Genomic DNA, 17,413 nt, shown 5'->3' on the forward strand with positions numbered 1-17,413 from the left:
TGGGGGATAATAACAGAACAGACCTCATAATGATTTTGTGAAGATTCAATGAGTGTAAATGTACTTAGCATTAGTGACCAACACATAAGTGCCATTTGAGGTTATTGCCATTATCATCGTGTTTAGGGAAGTGTAGGGTTAGGGAAAGTTAGAAGAGGACAAAAAGGAATAAAGACTGTATTTGAAAAAAAAAAAAGAGGGACGCCTGGGTGCCTCAGTCAGTTAAACCTCTGACTTCTGCTCAGGTCATGATCTCACGGCTCGTGAGTTCAAGCCCTGTGTCAGGCTCTGTGCTGACAGCTCAGAGCCTGGAGCCTGCTTCAGATTCTGTGTCTCCCTCTCTCTCTGCCCCTCCCCTGCTCGCTAGCTCACTCTCTCTCTCTGTCTCAAAAATAAATAAAAACAGTAAAAAAAAGTTTAACAACAACAACAACAAAAAAGAAATGAAGACTGCATTTGAATGTCTAGGTCAGGTAGGCTTGGGTTAAAAAGAGGGAAGAAGACAATTTCCTTGATCAAGTAATGTATATGAAACTTAACTAATTGCAAGCATTAGTGAAGGAATGGAACTCTGCATACCTTCTTAGTTCTATCTCTGTTCAAGTTATCCATTGCTGCATAACAAATCATCCTAAAATTTACTAGCTGAAGACAACAATTCATGCAGACCCTCATGGTTCTATGTGTTGATTCTGCTTAGCTGGATGTGTCTCACTTAGAGCCTATTGTTTGGTTGGAATCAGATGCTGGCTAAGGCAAGAGTTTTCAGAAGGCTCTATTGGGAGGGATGTCAGAGATTTTGCACTCACAAAGCTGGCAGTTGCTGTTGGGCTGTTGACAGGGAACATAACTAAGTCTCTTGACTAGAGCATCTACAAGTCCTCTACATGGCTTGAGTTTCTCACAGAATGGCAACGGGGTCCAGAGAGAAGGGTTTCCCCAAAGTGAGCATTCCAAGGGCCCAGGTAGAAGTTGCCAGGCTTCTGAGACCTACCTACAGGCCTTAAGTCCCAGAATGCCACTTCTACCATATTCCATTAGTTAAACAGAGCCATCCCAGAGTCAGTGTGGGATGTGACTGCACAAGGCCAGGAATACTAGGAGGTGAATCATTGGGGGCCATCTTGTAAACTGGCTGCCATTACCAGGAATTCCTACACTGGAGGTGAAGTCAGAGTCACAGGCTGTAACTCAGACCCTATCAACTAGCTAATCACTCTGGGACTTGCCTTTCTCATTTGCAAGTTAAAGGGACTAGACCAGATGACCATTAGTATCCCTTATAACCCTATGATTCTCCATGTATTTCTCAGTCACTAAGTATCTTTTTATCCTAAGCCCCTTTTGTTTTTAGTCCATTTAATAACACTCACCATTTAATGAGGATGTTGTTTATTAGATGCTATTTGTAGAAGCCTACAAAATTTTGCAGAAGCAATTAGTAACTGGAATCAAATATGTTCTTTTTTTTTAAAGCATTTTTTACATGTTTATTTATGAGAGAGAGAGAGAGAGAGAGAGAGAGAGAGAGAGAGAAAGAGCGAGCAAGCAGGGGAGGGGCAGAGAGAGAGGGAGACACAGAATCTGTATCAGGCTCCAGGCTTCTGAGCTGTTAGCATAGAGCCTGATGCAGGGCTTGAACTCACGAACCGTGAGTTCATGACCGGAGCCAAATTTGGCTGCTTAACCAACTGAGCCACCCAGGTACCCCATCAAATATGTTTTTTATGGAAACCTCCAAACCACCTATTTTTTGTGTGCAGCCCTACTGTCTTATGCTACTAAAATTAAAAATTGTGTCAGATAAATGGTAGATAAATTGGCAGGGGACTCCTCAATTTTTATCATCATAATTAATTTTAAACTTCCACATGCATGCCTGAATCACTGATTCTCAGAATTCTGAGTGAGTTCCAACATTAGAGTGTGGCTGTTTATATTTTAAGTTTAAACTAACAAAATCAACATTTATCAGAAACATAAACAGGACTAGAACATAGCATTACGTAACTGTCTGCCAAAAAGTGCCATTTTTACAGAGAGTAGTATTTTCACTATTGAATGAATTGAGTTCATCATGTGCCAGTGGGGTGCCTCTGGAACTTGTTTCTCTTTATTCTGCAATCTCAGGTTCCCAACTTTTTGCCCCAAGGTTTGGTTCACTTCTTTGGATGCAAGAGGCAGCCTGTGGATCTTCTGTAACCAAAGAAATCACTTCATGCTCAGCTTCTTGCCATTTTATGGACAGAAGACTACAGGTGTTCCTTTGAGGTCTGGCTATAATGTTCATCAAAAAAATTTTTTTTCCCTTTATTGATGTCACAGCCTCAGAGCTGGAAACAATGAAAAGTTGGGTTAGTTTCCAGAATGCTTCTCTTAGACCAGACAGACACCATTATCATCACCTTCTTGTTTCCTTTCTCCTGTTGGGTAAACCCACTATACAGTCTCTACACAGAGACGTTTTTACTTCTCATAATTTCAGTGTCCTGAATCACATGTGCTGAGACTAGTTTAGATTCTGCCATGAAACTTTTCTAAGGTTGTCCCTATCTCCTTAGAATCTTATTTTGTAAGTTATTTTTTTATTTAAAAAATGTGTATTTATTTATTTTTGAGAGACAGAGCACGAGCAGGAGAGGGGCAGAGAGAGAGAGGGAGACACCGAAACTGAAGCAGGCTCCAGGCCCTGAGCTGTCAGCACAGAGCCCAACGCGGGGCTCGAACTCACCAACCGTGAGATCACAAGCTGAGCTGAAGTCAGTTGCTTAACTGACTGAACCACCCAGGTGCCCCTATAAGGAAGTTATTTACAAATTTTGCTGTTACCACTTTCAAAGAAAACCTGTGTTACAGTAGTTTTTGGTTTGTTTGTTTGTTCAAACCAAATAAACTTTAGTTCAATTTAGTAAATGAGTGAGACTTGCAGGACTGCCAATCAGTAAACTAATTTCTCTAATACGGTATAATTTGGAATGCCTGCAACATTTCAGTCTACTTTCCTATTCCTAAATTGGGGTGTGAAATTAAGGGCTAACGTATAAATCTTCCAGGATTTTAGACATCTTATTAAGAGAGAAGTTGCCTTCCTTTGCCTCCTGAACCATTTGCATAAAGGTACAACATATCCTGTGAGCCTCCTCACCAATGCTCGCTCGCTCTCTCTCTCTCTCTCATACACACACACACACACACACACACACACACACACCACTAATGTATAATTTCAAGTTCCTGCCACCACTTTCAAACTCATTTGAAAAATTAAACTATTTTAGACACTCAGAAGTCCTTGATTATGACTATGGTTTATTATTTATAAACTAATACATACATGTTCATTTACCTGAAACAAAACAACAAATGGAACACTTGACTACCAAAATTTACTAACTCCAGAGACAATGTCAACTTCAGGGAGAAAGTTGGATGACTTCTCCAACTCACACCCAAAATTGACAGAAATAACTTCATCCTGATTATCGCCCTCAGGCTATTTAGAGCAAGCTGAGCCATTTGTAACGCTTAAAAATCCTACAAGCGTATTCTACCATCCATTAGTTCTGTTTTTATGATCAAAGAAATTTAAATGCAATGCTATAAACTTCGGAAGGGCAATTGTAAAATGAAATTTACATGTGGCAGTGAGCTAAAGAAGTTAATGTCTAATATTTCATTGTGTTTGAGCAAAATCATCTTCTAATTTAGTTCAAAGTTCCATTCTTAGTGAAAGAACATTATCAACAATAAACAAATGCAGTTTACATTTCAAAGTGACTTTTTTACATGTAATTCTTATGTTTAAGTGGCCTCATTTTCACAGAAACAATAGAGGATGAAAAAACAGGCACTGATCTTGAAGGCCTCAATTAGACTCTAAGCACTGCCACACTTTGGCGGAGTGATTGTGGGCAAGTTCATCTCTCTGAGTCTGTTTTGTCACCTGCACACTGAGAGCATTGGACTGGTATGTTAGGTAGGACGTAAGTTATCTCTTTCTCTCATGTAGATGTCTAGGTACAAGCATCAGCGGGTAGTGTGGTAACAGGACCCCAGAAGCCTCCCATCTTGCTATTCCCTTTGTAAGGCAATGTCCTCGCCTACATGGTCCATTACCATCTCTGCATTCCACCCAGCAGATAAAGGGAATTGGAAAGGGGAGAAAACTTATTACTTCAGTTCACATCCCATTGGTCAGAACTTAGTTACCTGGCCCAATTAGCTGCAAGAGATACATGGCATACAAGTGTTTGTACTGGGTAGCCTCGTGCCCAGCTAAATACTGGAACTTCTATGAAGTCCAAAGAAGAGATAGAAAAAATATTGGGGGACAATTGGCAATGTTTACTTACCACAATAAGATAGCCTTTGAAGTCTCATCTAGGGCTACACTTCTCAGGTTCTAAGCTGTGATTTTTGCTTTCAAATATAGAGTCTTTGGATTTGTAAATTCTGCTCTTAGGAGATAGTTTATGAACTAATTAGGAAATAAAGATATGCTACTAACAGATGAAAAGTGGTATTTTATAAGAATATCAGCAGACTTCCCACTGATATAGATTGAGAAGACATGCCAGGCTTTCCCTCAAATGGTCACTGATGTGTACATTGAGCTACATGGATTTGCCAATACTTAAAGTATTCTGATTTACAAAAGAATTCCATATGATTCAACCTTAATATATTCATATGCTTCATGTAGAAGGAGTATGCCAAACACCTAAGGATAATTCTAAAATAACTGCCAATCATAGTTAAATAAGGTATGACTAGTTCAAGAAAAATTTAAAAACTGGGTTCTTCATAGTATAGTTAACCCCTGAACAACATAGGTTTGAACTTCATGGATCCACTTATGCACGGATTTTTTTTTCTATAAATATATTAGAAAAATTTTTGGAGATTTGCGACAATTTGTAAAATCTCTCAGACACACCATGTGTTAGGGACATATCAAAAATTCATAAAAAGGTAGGTTTACCAGGAATGCATTAAATATAGATATTAGCCTATTTTATCATTTACTATCATAAAATACATAAATCTATTATAAAAAATGAACATTTATTGAATCTTATGCACACTTACAGAACATACATGGCACCATTTGTAGTTGAGGGAAATGGAAACAAATGTAAAGATGCAATATTAAATCATAACTGCATAAAAGTAACTGTAGTACAAATTGTACAACTGTAACAGTGTCACAGCCACCTCCTGTCGCTCTTGTCATGAGCTCAAGTGTTGCGAGTATTCACTTAAAACACCATGAGCTACTAACCGTCTCCATGTGAGCAGTTTATCTCTCCAGTAAATTGTGTATCATGGCAAAAAGTGGTTTCTTGTGGTTCTCATGTATTTTTCATCATGTTTAATGCAATACCTTAAACCTTGAATAACAGCATGGGATCCATACACGGTGGCACCAGTGATGCTGGAAGTGTTCCCAAGAAGCAGAGAAAAGCTATGACATTCCAACAAGTTGAATTGCTTGATATATACTGTAAATTGAGGTCGGCAGCAGCAGGTGCCCATTCTTTCAAGATAAATGAATCCAGCAGAAGGATCATTGTAAAAATAAAAAAGGAAGTTTGTGAAGCCATGACTGCAGCAATGCCAGCAGGTGTGAAAACCCTGCGCTTTTTGCAAAATATCTCTATCTTGTATTGAAATGTAGCTTTTATGTAGGTACAGGGTTGTTGTAGGAAAGGCATACCTATGGATTCTAATAGGATTTGGGAAAAAACAAAGTCATTATACAACAACTTAAAGCAAAAGGAAGGTGAAGGATCTAAAGCTGGAGAATTTCATGCCAGCAACGGATGGTTTGATAATTTTAGAAAGAGGTTTGGCTTAAAAAACAACGTCAGGATAAGGGGCGTCCGGTGGCTCAGTTGGTTAAAAAATGTCAAGACAAGAGAGGAGAAGCAGCTTTTGCCGACAAAGAGGCAGCAGATGAGTTCCCAGACACCATGAAGAAAATTATTAAGGAGAAAGACTATCTGCCTGAATAGGTTTTTAAACAGACAAAAGTGCCCTATGCTAGAAAAAAAATGCTTTATTAGTAAGGAAATGAGCACCAGGATTTAAGGCAGGAAGAGATAGGCTAACTACTGTTTCGTGCAAATGCAGTTATGATCAGGAGTGTCCTTATTTATAAAGCTTCTAACCCCGGAACCTTGAAGGGAAAGATGAACACTGGCTGCTAGTCTTCTACTTGTACAACAAGAAGGACTGGACAATGAGAACGCTTTTTGTAGACTGGTTCCATCAGTGCTTGCCCCTGAGGTCAGGAAGTACCCAGCCTGTAAGAGATTGCCATTTAAAGTTCTTTTGATATTGGACAATGGCCCCGGCCACCCAAAACCCCATGAGTTTGACACCAATGGTGTCAAAATGGTCTGCTTGCCCCCAAACGCAACATCTCTAATTCAGCCTCTGGATCAGGGGGTCACAAGGACACTTACGGCTCATTGCACACATACACCATGGGAAGGATCGTCAACACTATGGTAGAGAACTCCGAACATCCTGAAGAATTCCACTACTGAAGATGCCATTGTTATGACAGGAAAAGCCATGAAAACCATCCAGCCCAAGACAATAAATTCCTGCTCGAGAGAACTGTGTTCAGTGTTTTGCATGACTTTATAGGATTTATACAGAGCCAGTCAAGGAAATCATGAAAGAGATCGTGTCTATAACAAAAATGGTGGGGAATAAAGGGTTTCAAGGTTTGGAACTTGGAGAAATTCAAGACCTAACAGACATCACCCCAGAGGAATTAACAGAAGACGACTTGCAGGACATGAGCGCTTCCAAACCAGACAATGCCAGACAACGAGGAAGAAATGTAGAGGTAATGGTGCCAGGACACAAATCGATGCTAGACAGTCTGGCAGAAGGGTTTCAATTATTCAAGACTGCTTTTGACTTCTTTTCTGACATGAACCCTTGTGTGTGTCCACACAAAAAGAACAAACCTTTTAGAGTCTCTAAAAGAAAAGAAGTGAGCTTTATTCGAGTCCAAGTTAGGGCAGCCGTCCGAGATACACAATCCTCACAAAGAAAAGAGTGCTTCGGGGAAGGCACACTTGGTGTAGGGTTATGTACTTTTCCTACGTAAAAAGTTACAAATCACCATAACACAAGACATTCCAGAAAGTTATAGACCTTACTTTAAGCTTTTAGTATGAGCAGATCTGTATGACTTCAGTCTCATTAGCACCAGGGAGGTTTTACTCTTCTCTTTATGTTTGGAATGTTCTCTTGTAGGTCATTTGTCAACAAATCAGACCTACAATGTGTGCTCAAGGCAGAAAGAGCACCCACGCTCTGATGTTTTGCCAAATCATTCTGACCTTGGTAAATGTTAAAATATACCTTCCATGAGACCCCATGAGCAGGACCCACAAACATTAAATGTTGAAAATTTCCTTTATTTTATCATATGATATAGGTACTTGTTTTGGAAAGCAAAATTACGAAAGGGAACACTGAAAGAAGGATTGGTGTCATACAGAAACAGTTTTGGAGACACGAAAAAGAAAAAAAATGTCAGAAATTATGATGTGTTTCTATAAACTTACACTGGGTGTGCCTGTGTCTCCTGCCTTCTCTTGCACCTCCTCCCTCTTTCTGCCTCTGCCACCCCTGAGACAGCAAGACCAACCCCTCCTTCTCCTCAGCCTGCTCAACACGGAGACCGAGATGAAGATCTTTACAGTGATCCACTTCCACTTAATGGATAGTAAATAATCACCATGCTGGGCACGCCTGGGTGGCTCAGTTGGTTGAGTGTCCAACTTTGGCGCAGGTCATGATCTTGCAGTTAGTGAGTTCAAGCCCCGCGTCGGGCTCTGTGCTGACAGCTTGGAGCCTGCAGTCTGCTTTGGATTCTGTGTCTCCCTCTCTGTACCCCTTCCCTACTCATGCTCTGTCTCTCTCTGTCTCTCAAAGATGAATAAACGTTAAAAAAAATTTAAAAAAAATCACCATGCTGTACAGTTAATAAACTTAGCTGTTGCATATGTAAGTGTCTTCTTGTGAAAATCTAATAACTGTACCACAAGAAAAGTATGTTTTTGTCATCATCATGATCTAAGCATTCATCATGTAGAACACTGTGTGCGACACTTGGAAGTGGACAACGTATCCTTCCATAGGCATATGGTGAGTGGTATTTAATATAAAAAGAATAGTGTGTTAGTTTTCCTACTGTTTTATAACTTTGCTTTCAAAGAGTTATATTACCATACAGTATGCCTCCCCTCATAACTGGAGAAACTGTATCAGCCTATCATCACAGGAGGATTTTTTAAAATGTAACAATGTTTCCAATACTGTATCATGAATATGACTATAATACTGTACTGCATGCCATAACATTTTATAAAGATTCACTCATTAGTGTATAGGCTAGGCTACCATAAGGCAATCCTATCAATTACACTAGGCTTCAAGGGAAACAAAAGCAAAAATGAACTACTGGGACCTCATCAAAATAAAAAGCTTCTGCACAGCGAAGGAAACAATCAGAAAAACAAAAAGGCAACTGACAGAATGGGAGAAGATATTTGCAAATGACATAGCAGATAAAGGGTTAGTATCCAAAATCTATAAAGAACTTCTCAAACTCAACATCCAAAAAACAAATCATCCAGTGAAGAAATAGGCAAAAGACATGAATAGACACTTTTCCAAAGAAGACATCCAGATGGCCAACTGACACATGAAAAAATGCCCAACATCACTCATCATCAGGAAATACAAATCAAAACCACAATGAGATACCATCTTACACCCGTCAGAATAGCTAACAGTAACAAATCAGGCAACAACAGATGTTGGCAAGGATACAGAGAAAGAGGCTCTCTTTTGCATGTTGGTGGGAATGCCAGCTGGTGCAGCCACTCTGGAAAACGGAATTCAAGTTCTTCAAAAAACTAAAAATAGAACTACCCTACGACCCAGCAATGGCACTACTAGGCATTTATCCACGGGATACAGGTGTGCTGTTTCGAAGGGACACACGCACCCCCATGTTTATAGCAGCACTATCAACAAGAGCCAAAGTATGGAAAGAGCCCAAATGTCCATCGCTGGATGAATGGATAAAGAAGATGTGGTATATATATATATATATATATATATATATATATATATATACACACACACACACACACACACACACACACACACACACACACACACACAATGGAGTATTACTCAGCAATGAAAAAGAATGAAATCTTGCCATTTGCAACTATGTGGATGGAACTGGAGGGTATTATGCTAAGTGAAATTAGTCAGAGAAAGACAAATATCATAGGACTTCACTCATATGAGGACTTTAAGAGACAAAACAGATGAACATAAGGGAAGGGAAACAAAAATAATATAAAAACAGGGAGGGGAACAAAACAAAAGAGACTCATAAATATAGAGAACAAACTGAGGGTTGCTGGAGGGGTTGTGGGAGGGAGGATGGGCTAAATGGGTAAAGGGCAGTAAGGAATCTACTGAAATCATTGCTTCACTATATGCTAACTAATTTGGATGTAAATTTTAAAAAATAAAAAATAAAGTTAAATAAAAAAAAAAAGAGTCTGTAACATTCTGACAAGTGAAAACATTTCCAGATCACCACAACATGATAACTGCCTCACGATGACTGGTTACAACCATGTGTGAAATTCAATACTTAAAAAAAAAATTTCGAGAAATTTCTTGTATTATTTCAAATAAAATCAAGTGGGGGCGCCTGGGTGGCGCAGTCGGTTAAGCGTCCGACTTCAGCCAGGTCACGATCTCGCGGTCCGTGAGTTCGAGCCCCGCGTCGGGCTCTGGGCTGACAGCTCAGAGCCTGGAGCCTGTTTCCGATTCTGTGTCTCCCTCTCTCTCTGCCCCTCCCCCGTTCATGCTCTGTCTCTCTCTGTCCCAAAAACAAATAAACGTTGAAAAAAAAATTTAAAAAAAATAAATAAAAAAAACTACACTAGGCTACTGTAAAGCAATTGTTTTGCTGCTTCATTATCAGTATATGAATGATATACCCATAAACAAATATGAATTTCTTTTTTACATTATCTTTTCATTTTTGATGTCTAGTGCTAGTAATAAGTATAACATCTAGCATAACCTTATGGTATTGAAAAATACATTTTTCTCTTATTTTCTTAATAACCTTTTCTGTAGCTTACTTTATGGTAAGGATACGATATATGTGTTAAGCAGCCATTTATGTTTTCTGTAAGGCTTCTGGTCAACAGTAGGCTATTAGCAGTTAAGTTTTGGGGGAGTCAAAAGTTATACACAGTTTGGGGTGCATGAATGGCTCAGTCAGTTAAGCGTCTGACTCTTGATTTTGGCTCAGGTCATGATCTCACTGTCATGAGATTGAGCCCCCTATCGGGCTCTGCGCTGACAGTGTGGAGCCTACTTGGGATTCTCTCTCTCTCTCTGCCCCTCCCCTGCTCATTCTCCCTCTGCCTCGATAAATAAATAAACTTAAAAAAACAAGTTTTACACATATTTTTAACTATGCAGAGGGTTAGTGCTCCTAACCCCCCACGTTGTTGAAAGGTCAATTGTATTTTTTTTTTCACCAACCCGTAATATTAAGACTCACTTTTATATAGCTCTTGTGTACTTGGGATGGAAATATGAAACTCTTAAGAACCAGTCTTCCTGGAATATATTTATGACTGGACCAGTATTGCAAGATACTGGTCTTCTTAATATTTACAAAGGGGACCTAGAAAGTCTTGGGTTTTTTTTTTTTCGACATAGCAAATACAAAAGAAATTTGAGCAAGCACTTCATCACCTCCATGTTTACTGGTATGAAGTCTGCAGTTTTATTTTTCCAATAAGAAAGGGAAAGCACAGCCCATGACCTTTTGCTGACTGTAGCGCATTGTTCTTTAGAGCCGTTTCTCATGGAACTGCTGATTTACATGAAATGATCTCTTAGCAACAATCACTCATCCAGAGTAAGACACTCTTTTTTAAATTTTTTTTTTTAGTTTATTTATTTTGAGAGAGAGAGCGAGAGAGAGCAAATAGGGGAGGGGAAGAGAGACAAGGAGAGAGAGAATCCCACACCAGTACTGCGCTGTCTCCACAGAGCCCGATGCAGGGCTTGAACCTACGAACCCTGAGATTATGACCTGAGCCGAAACTAAGAGGTCGATACTTAACAGACTGAGCCACCCAGGCGCTCCATCTAAGTGCAACAAAGTTTTCATCTTTGAAACAGATCAGTTTGCCTTTCCAGTTATAAATACAAAATTTTTAAATGCACATTTAAAGGTCCCATGGTATTATTTGATTTAACAAAGAGTTCTCAGTTTTAGAGATACATAATGAAATATTTGTGGGTAAAATGATATCTCATAGTTTCTTCAAAATAATAAGGGAGAAAGGGGAGAAATAATGCCATGAACTAATAATTGTTGAAGATGGAAGACAGGAACTAGGGAATTTATGGTAATATTCTACTTTTATGCACAATTGAAATTGACCATAATCAAGGAATAATTGTTTCCTCCTACCCCCCCCCCCCCCAACAGCACATATAGATAGAACAAAACTACTATTTCATGCAGGTATAGTGTCATCACAAAGTATTGCCAAAACAACTTTAAATGTTTATATTTATTGTTAAGGTCCTTATAGAGCACTGTTCTAAGGTCATAAATCTTATTTAAAATAAGTAATATAACTTGAGAATAAAATCTGCTTAGTTCTCCCGCACATTTATACACCTCATAAGAAATGAGTTTCTAGTATTTGTACCATTTTTTATAGATTACAGAACTTTCCCTGGTAGCCTTTTAAAATATTTATATGCCACCATTGTTGGATAACTTAACATTGAGAAAATATTTTTCTACTCCTGACAAAAACAACAATACATAAATCTTTCCTTGTATGCAAAAATTACCTTAGACATTTCAAGAAAATAGAAGAGTGTGTACTTTTATTTTTATGTATAAGAAACATATGGTTATGCTTTTGGGGGAATTATTGATTGACAATATGAAAAATTATTTAAATTTAACTTCCAAAATTAACTTTACTCAAAACAATTCCCTTTGGCAATTAAGACTTCAAAAGCTGATGAGAGGCAATGATTTGACGTCCCACTTAAAAATGTAACTTTATGGGGCACCTGGGTGGCTCAGTCGGTTGGGCGGCTGACTTCAGCTCAGGTCATGATCTCACGGTCCGTGGGTTCCGACCCTATGTCGGGGTCTGTGCTGGCAGCTCAGAGCCTGGAGCCTGCTTCAGATTCTGTGTCTCCCTCTCTCTCTGCCCCTCCCCTGCTTGCTGTCCGACTCTGTCTGTCTCCCAAATAATAAAAAAAAATTAAAAAATTAAAAAAAATTAAAAAATGTAACTTTACAAGTTATTACCTTAAACAACAAATGTATCGTGTAGGTCATGGCTACTTAAACCATTTCCCAGTTTTACAAAGCAACAATTTTATTCCATACGGCACCATTGACTAAAAAAGTTAGCATTGAATTTGGAAACAATGAAATATGGTTTGAAACTTGTCTCCTAACATGGAAGAGTCTAGAAAGTGTATTTTGTTTCTAATCTGTGAACATAATTAAGGGATCCAACTGGTAAAATGTGAACCATGACTTCAGACTCTATGCAGCTTTTCTCCCATCTATTCTCTCCTCAGAGACAATATAGTTCAGGGTCCTCAATCACTACCACCACCCTTTTCTCCCTCCCTTCCTCTCCCCTAACACATGTTATCATGTGACATTTTCCTGCACAACCCCAGACCCAAAGTTTAAATTCTATGACACAGTTTGATGGTGATTACTGAAGAGAGTGTGGGCAGTTAATACCAAGGGTTTGGTATATGATCCGATAATGTGACTCATTTCCAGCATGTGGGCCCAGAGACTGACGGCTACTTTCATACATGTCCTCAATGACCTCATTCTCTACATACTTTTCATAGCCTTTTATCACATTTGCAAAAAGGTATGTATTATTAATCACTTTCATCAGGACATAGCAACATAACATATGAAAAACTACACACTATCCAACCAGTATTCCAGATGATATTAATGGCACCAAATTGATGTTTTACCCTATTTCGTACTTTTCTCTCTTTATTGACTTTAAAAGCCCGATCATGCCCGAAACCTCCTTTACTTGTCTCAGTAATCTTCTACCCATGAGTTCATCTAATGGTTTATTCAAGTCATGAATATTTTGAAGCCGCACACTCTCCTGGGAAAATATGTCCTTCACATTTCCTGTCTACTATGTAAAGTATGCATTGCTCTCTTTAATCTGAAAGAAACTATCTTTTCTAAGCTTCCAAGGGTGACTCTTCAATCCATAATTTGAAAAACAAAGAAGCCTAGTTAATTTTCTCTATACACATTCAGGTTTCATGAGCTTCAATCCTGCACTCACGTTAGGGTCTATCTTTGAAGCGTTCTTACTTAGAAAACCTACTCAGTAAAGTTCTCCAGCCATTCAATTATACAAACTGCTGTCGCTGAAGGTGTTTCCAGCACTGCTAACAGTCTACTTGGTCTGTGATCAAAACTAAACAAGGAAGTGTATGCGGAAAAAAAAAATCAGTGTGCACAGACTCACTCTGCGTGCGGCTGCAGCCCCAGGTGAGTGCTTTCTCTGCCCCAGAAACATCCCCACGTGCTATAACCACCTTCACCTACCTGTCAAGGGTGATGCAGCCATCTGGGGACACAGGGAGAAGAAGAAAAATAAATCAGTGTGGATTTCTGTTGGGTGCCAGGACATGTGGAAGTTTACATTTTGAGAGAGATGTTGCTTTGCCCCGACCAACACCAAGTCCAGAGCATATGATTTCATTCATTAGTCAGTTGGTTTGTCCATTTGTTAAATAATTCATTTGTTAAAAATCTAATATTTATTGAGCTGCTACTGTGTGTCATGCCCTGCTCTGGGTGTTGTTGAAACAACGGTGACCTTGCCTTCATGGCATTTATGGTATAGGTGGTTATATGTATTTCTCTTTCTGAAAGAGAATTTAATTGGCTAGCACTCATGTATATTATAGGGCTGTCTATTAGAGGGCTGTTAAAAAATGCATAGCCAATTAATGAGGAAGAGGAAGAGAGGGAGCAAGGTTTACTTAGTATTAGTAGCAGAGATATCCATACATCGCTAAACTTCATGTCCAAAAGAGTTTTAGGTGTAAGAATACTCATGAGGACAAAAGAGTCACTTTTCTCTGAGTCCATACTCCTAATTTTACTGTGTTTAAGGACTCCATTAAAAAAATTTTTTTTAACATTTATTTTTGAGAGACCAGGAGAGACAGAGCATGAGCAGGGGAGGGGCAGAGAGAGAGAGGGAGACACAGAATCTGAAACAGGCTCCAGGCTCCGAGCTGTTAGCACAGAGCCCGACTCGGGGCTCCAATTCACAAACTGCGAGATCATGACCTGAGCTAAAGTCAGATGCTTAACTGCCTGAGCCACCCAGACACCCCTAGGGATTCCTTCTTAAACTAAAACAAGATTCATATCCACTACCCCTGCCCACACACACAGAATAAAGGGTAATGGTTGTCATAAGAAGGCCCATAATAAGGAAAATTTCCTAGTAAAGAATAATGTTTTGTTTTAGGGTTCCCTCAAGTACACCCTTGAAACAAAGATTTGATTCCAAGTAGTTTGTTTTTGAGATAACACCAAGAAACAATAGGAGAATAAAGAAGTAAGGCGGGGAAGGGAAAAAGTCTAATACAGTGAGTTCATGAGCACATTGCTGCTATAGGCAACTGGGACTCAATCCTAATGAGGAGTCTCAGAGAGACTATGAACTATGCACCTAAGAATTATCCCTCCCATGACAAAGAACCTGGAGTATTTATGTGCCAACTACAGTTCTTCCTTGTATGAGGGTAGTTCTTATGGGCATTAAATACTCCCCAGCCCTTCTGATCTGCCATACATGAACTGAGCTCATTCCTGGGGACAGAGAAATCTCTAAGGCAGAGAGCATAAAGAACTATCTTCAGATGACCTCAGGGTACGCCTGGGTATATGGGCAGTTGCCAGCAACAAATTTTAAAATAGATTTGTATTTTCTTAATTAGAAGTGTATTTACGTATTAATTAAAATAGCAGTCCCTTGTGAGCCATTATATGTCCTCAGACAAAGCTCTACCAAGGACTACAACCCAAAGGTTAGGACAACTGTCCTATATAGCTTGACAAATACATGTTATAAGAAAGTAGAAATATTTTTCTTCTTAAAAAATCATAAAGGAAAAAATCCTATTGCTTACTTATTTCTTCAGAAGATAATCCTATTCTTTGAGCCATTTTTGAAACCAATCTCTGCCTTCGAGGGTGTAAAATAAGATGTGGCACCTTTATGCAGGGCAGCCCCTACCACCAAGATTTTTGCTACTCATCATTCTCCTGTAGTGCTTCTTCCACAGTCCTCTTTGGGTGAAACTGATCATTTGATAAGCAGTAGGAGGTCACTGGAGCCATTGCTAATCTAGAACTCTCCACAAGAAAGCTACCATCTCTGGCCAAATGTAACCGAAGAATAATTTGAAGTCCTTCAGAATAGAAAGTACAACTGCAGTATGGGATACTTGAACTGCATGTGCTCAATCACAAAATAACTGTCAGGAGAGTATTAAGGACCAGTGATGATCTCCACTGCTCCTTGAGTTCATTTCTGCAAGAATTGAGCTTGAGTGTAATGGGAGCTAGTAAATGCTGAGAGCAGGCCATAAAATTTTTTTGCCATTTCACCCCCATGCCTCACTCCTAGACTAAAAACGGACAGTGGGCACTTGTGAGCCATATTTCAAGTGTGGGTTTAGGTAATCCAAGTGGTAGGTATATGCACTAGGCAATTATTTGAGACCTATTACGCACACTAAACAGTTTACAGGGGGAAGAGGGAAGAAAATATTGTCGAGACCTCACAAAACTACATTCTTGTTGAAAATAAGCATATACAGGGGCGTGTGGGTGGCTCTGTCAGTTAAGCATCTGACTCTTGATTTTGGCTCAGGTCATGATCTCATGTTTCATGGGATTGAGCCCCACATCGGGCTCCATGTTGGGCATGGAGACTGCTTGGTATTTTCTCTCTCCCTTTCTCTCTGCCCCTCCCCCACTCGCTCGCGTGTGCTCTCTCTCAAAAAAAAAAAAAAAAGAAAAGAAAAGAAAAGAAAAGAAAAGAAAAGAAAAAAAAAGAAAAGAAGCATTCACAAAGATTCACAAATAGCAATGGTTATTAGCTCAACTGACCAAGGAACAACAGGTTGGGAACAGGGGGCTAAACAACTTTCTAGAAAACTAGTTTTAGTTCTACAAGGAAAGGCAATCCAAATCTCTTCTCTACCCTGACTATAAAATATCAATCTTCCCAAATGAAGGGTGGAAAGCCACTCCACACACAGAAATGGCCACCTATCAAACATGAACAGAGTACTGAAATCAAGAGTAACACAAAAGGGTGATATTCTAGCCAGCACATGAGAGAAGAGCCCACATAACCTAAACTTCCCTCATCCCACCCATGGCCAAAGGCTTGGCAGGCCCCTCTGAGGAAAAGTATCCTTCATTCTCAAACTAGAGCCCTTCATGAGTTTTAAAAACTTACACTCATTTTCTAGTAGAAACTGAGCAAAGAGAGACTATTCTATGTGGCTGAACAGGAGAGACCTGCCTTGCTGAAGGTTAGGACAGTCCCAAGAAAGCTGGGGCAGGGGGTGTGTGGTGTTCCTGCGCTACTCTATGGAATCACAGCAGCTTTTCCCTGCCTGTGTCTGTACCTGTCTGTTCTCACATTACTTACGCTGGGAGAGGCCTCACGGAAGTCTATGGCCCAGTGCCCTGTTTATACCCCATTTATGAAAGGGGTGGCTCAGGTCACTAAGGGTACAGTTGAAAGTCAGATCTGGTTCTAATCCAGCTTCCATGTCATCTTGGGCAAGTAATTTATAATCTAGGTTTCAGTTTCCTCATGCTGGAAAATCATAAAGAAACAATTCCCACCTCACAGAACTGTGAGCATTAGTGAGAATACAAAAATGTAAAAAACAATCCAAATCTCTCTGGCTTGTCAAGCACATTTTTTGTTCTTATCAAAGTCCAGTGCAGTTTGGTGGTCAAGGTGATGGGGAAATACTGTCCACATGTCATTCAAAGACGCAGGCTCCTTCCATACTGTGTATATGTCACAATCTCAGATCTTTTCCTCTTCTCGATTAAGCCAAAGGATTGTGCGGAGAGCTTGTTATTAAACTACACCTGATGATGGCACATGCCATTTCCCCCCATATTCCATTAGCCAAAACTCAGAACAAGGCTCAACATTATTATATGGGAAGCTAGGCCATAAAGACCAGTTATGTG

The 17,413-nt window shown here is 39.5% G+C and overlaps 1 non-coding gene across 1 annotated transcript; it reads left to right on the forward strand.

The window, feature by feature from the left end:
• The first annotated feature begins 13,627 nt into the window (after positions 1 to 13,627).
• LOC125158032 (small nucleolar RNA SNORA77) lies at positions 13,628 to 13,753 on the forward strand. Its single transcript, XR_007149157.1, has one exon. It is a non-coding gene; the product is annotated as a small nucleolar RNA SNORA77 (small nucleolar RNA).
• Positions 13,754 to 17,413: the final 3,660 nt, after the last annotated feature.

This window comes from Prionailurus viverrinus, chromosome X (assembly GCF_022837055.1).
Source record: "Prionailurus viverrinus isolate Anna chromosome X, UM_Priviv_1.0, whole genome shotgun sequence".
Taxonomy (NCBI): domain Eukaryota; kingdom Metazoa; phylum Chordata; class Mammalia; order Carnivora; family Felidae; genus Prionailurus; species Prionailurus viverrinus.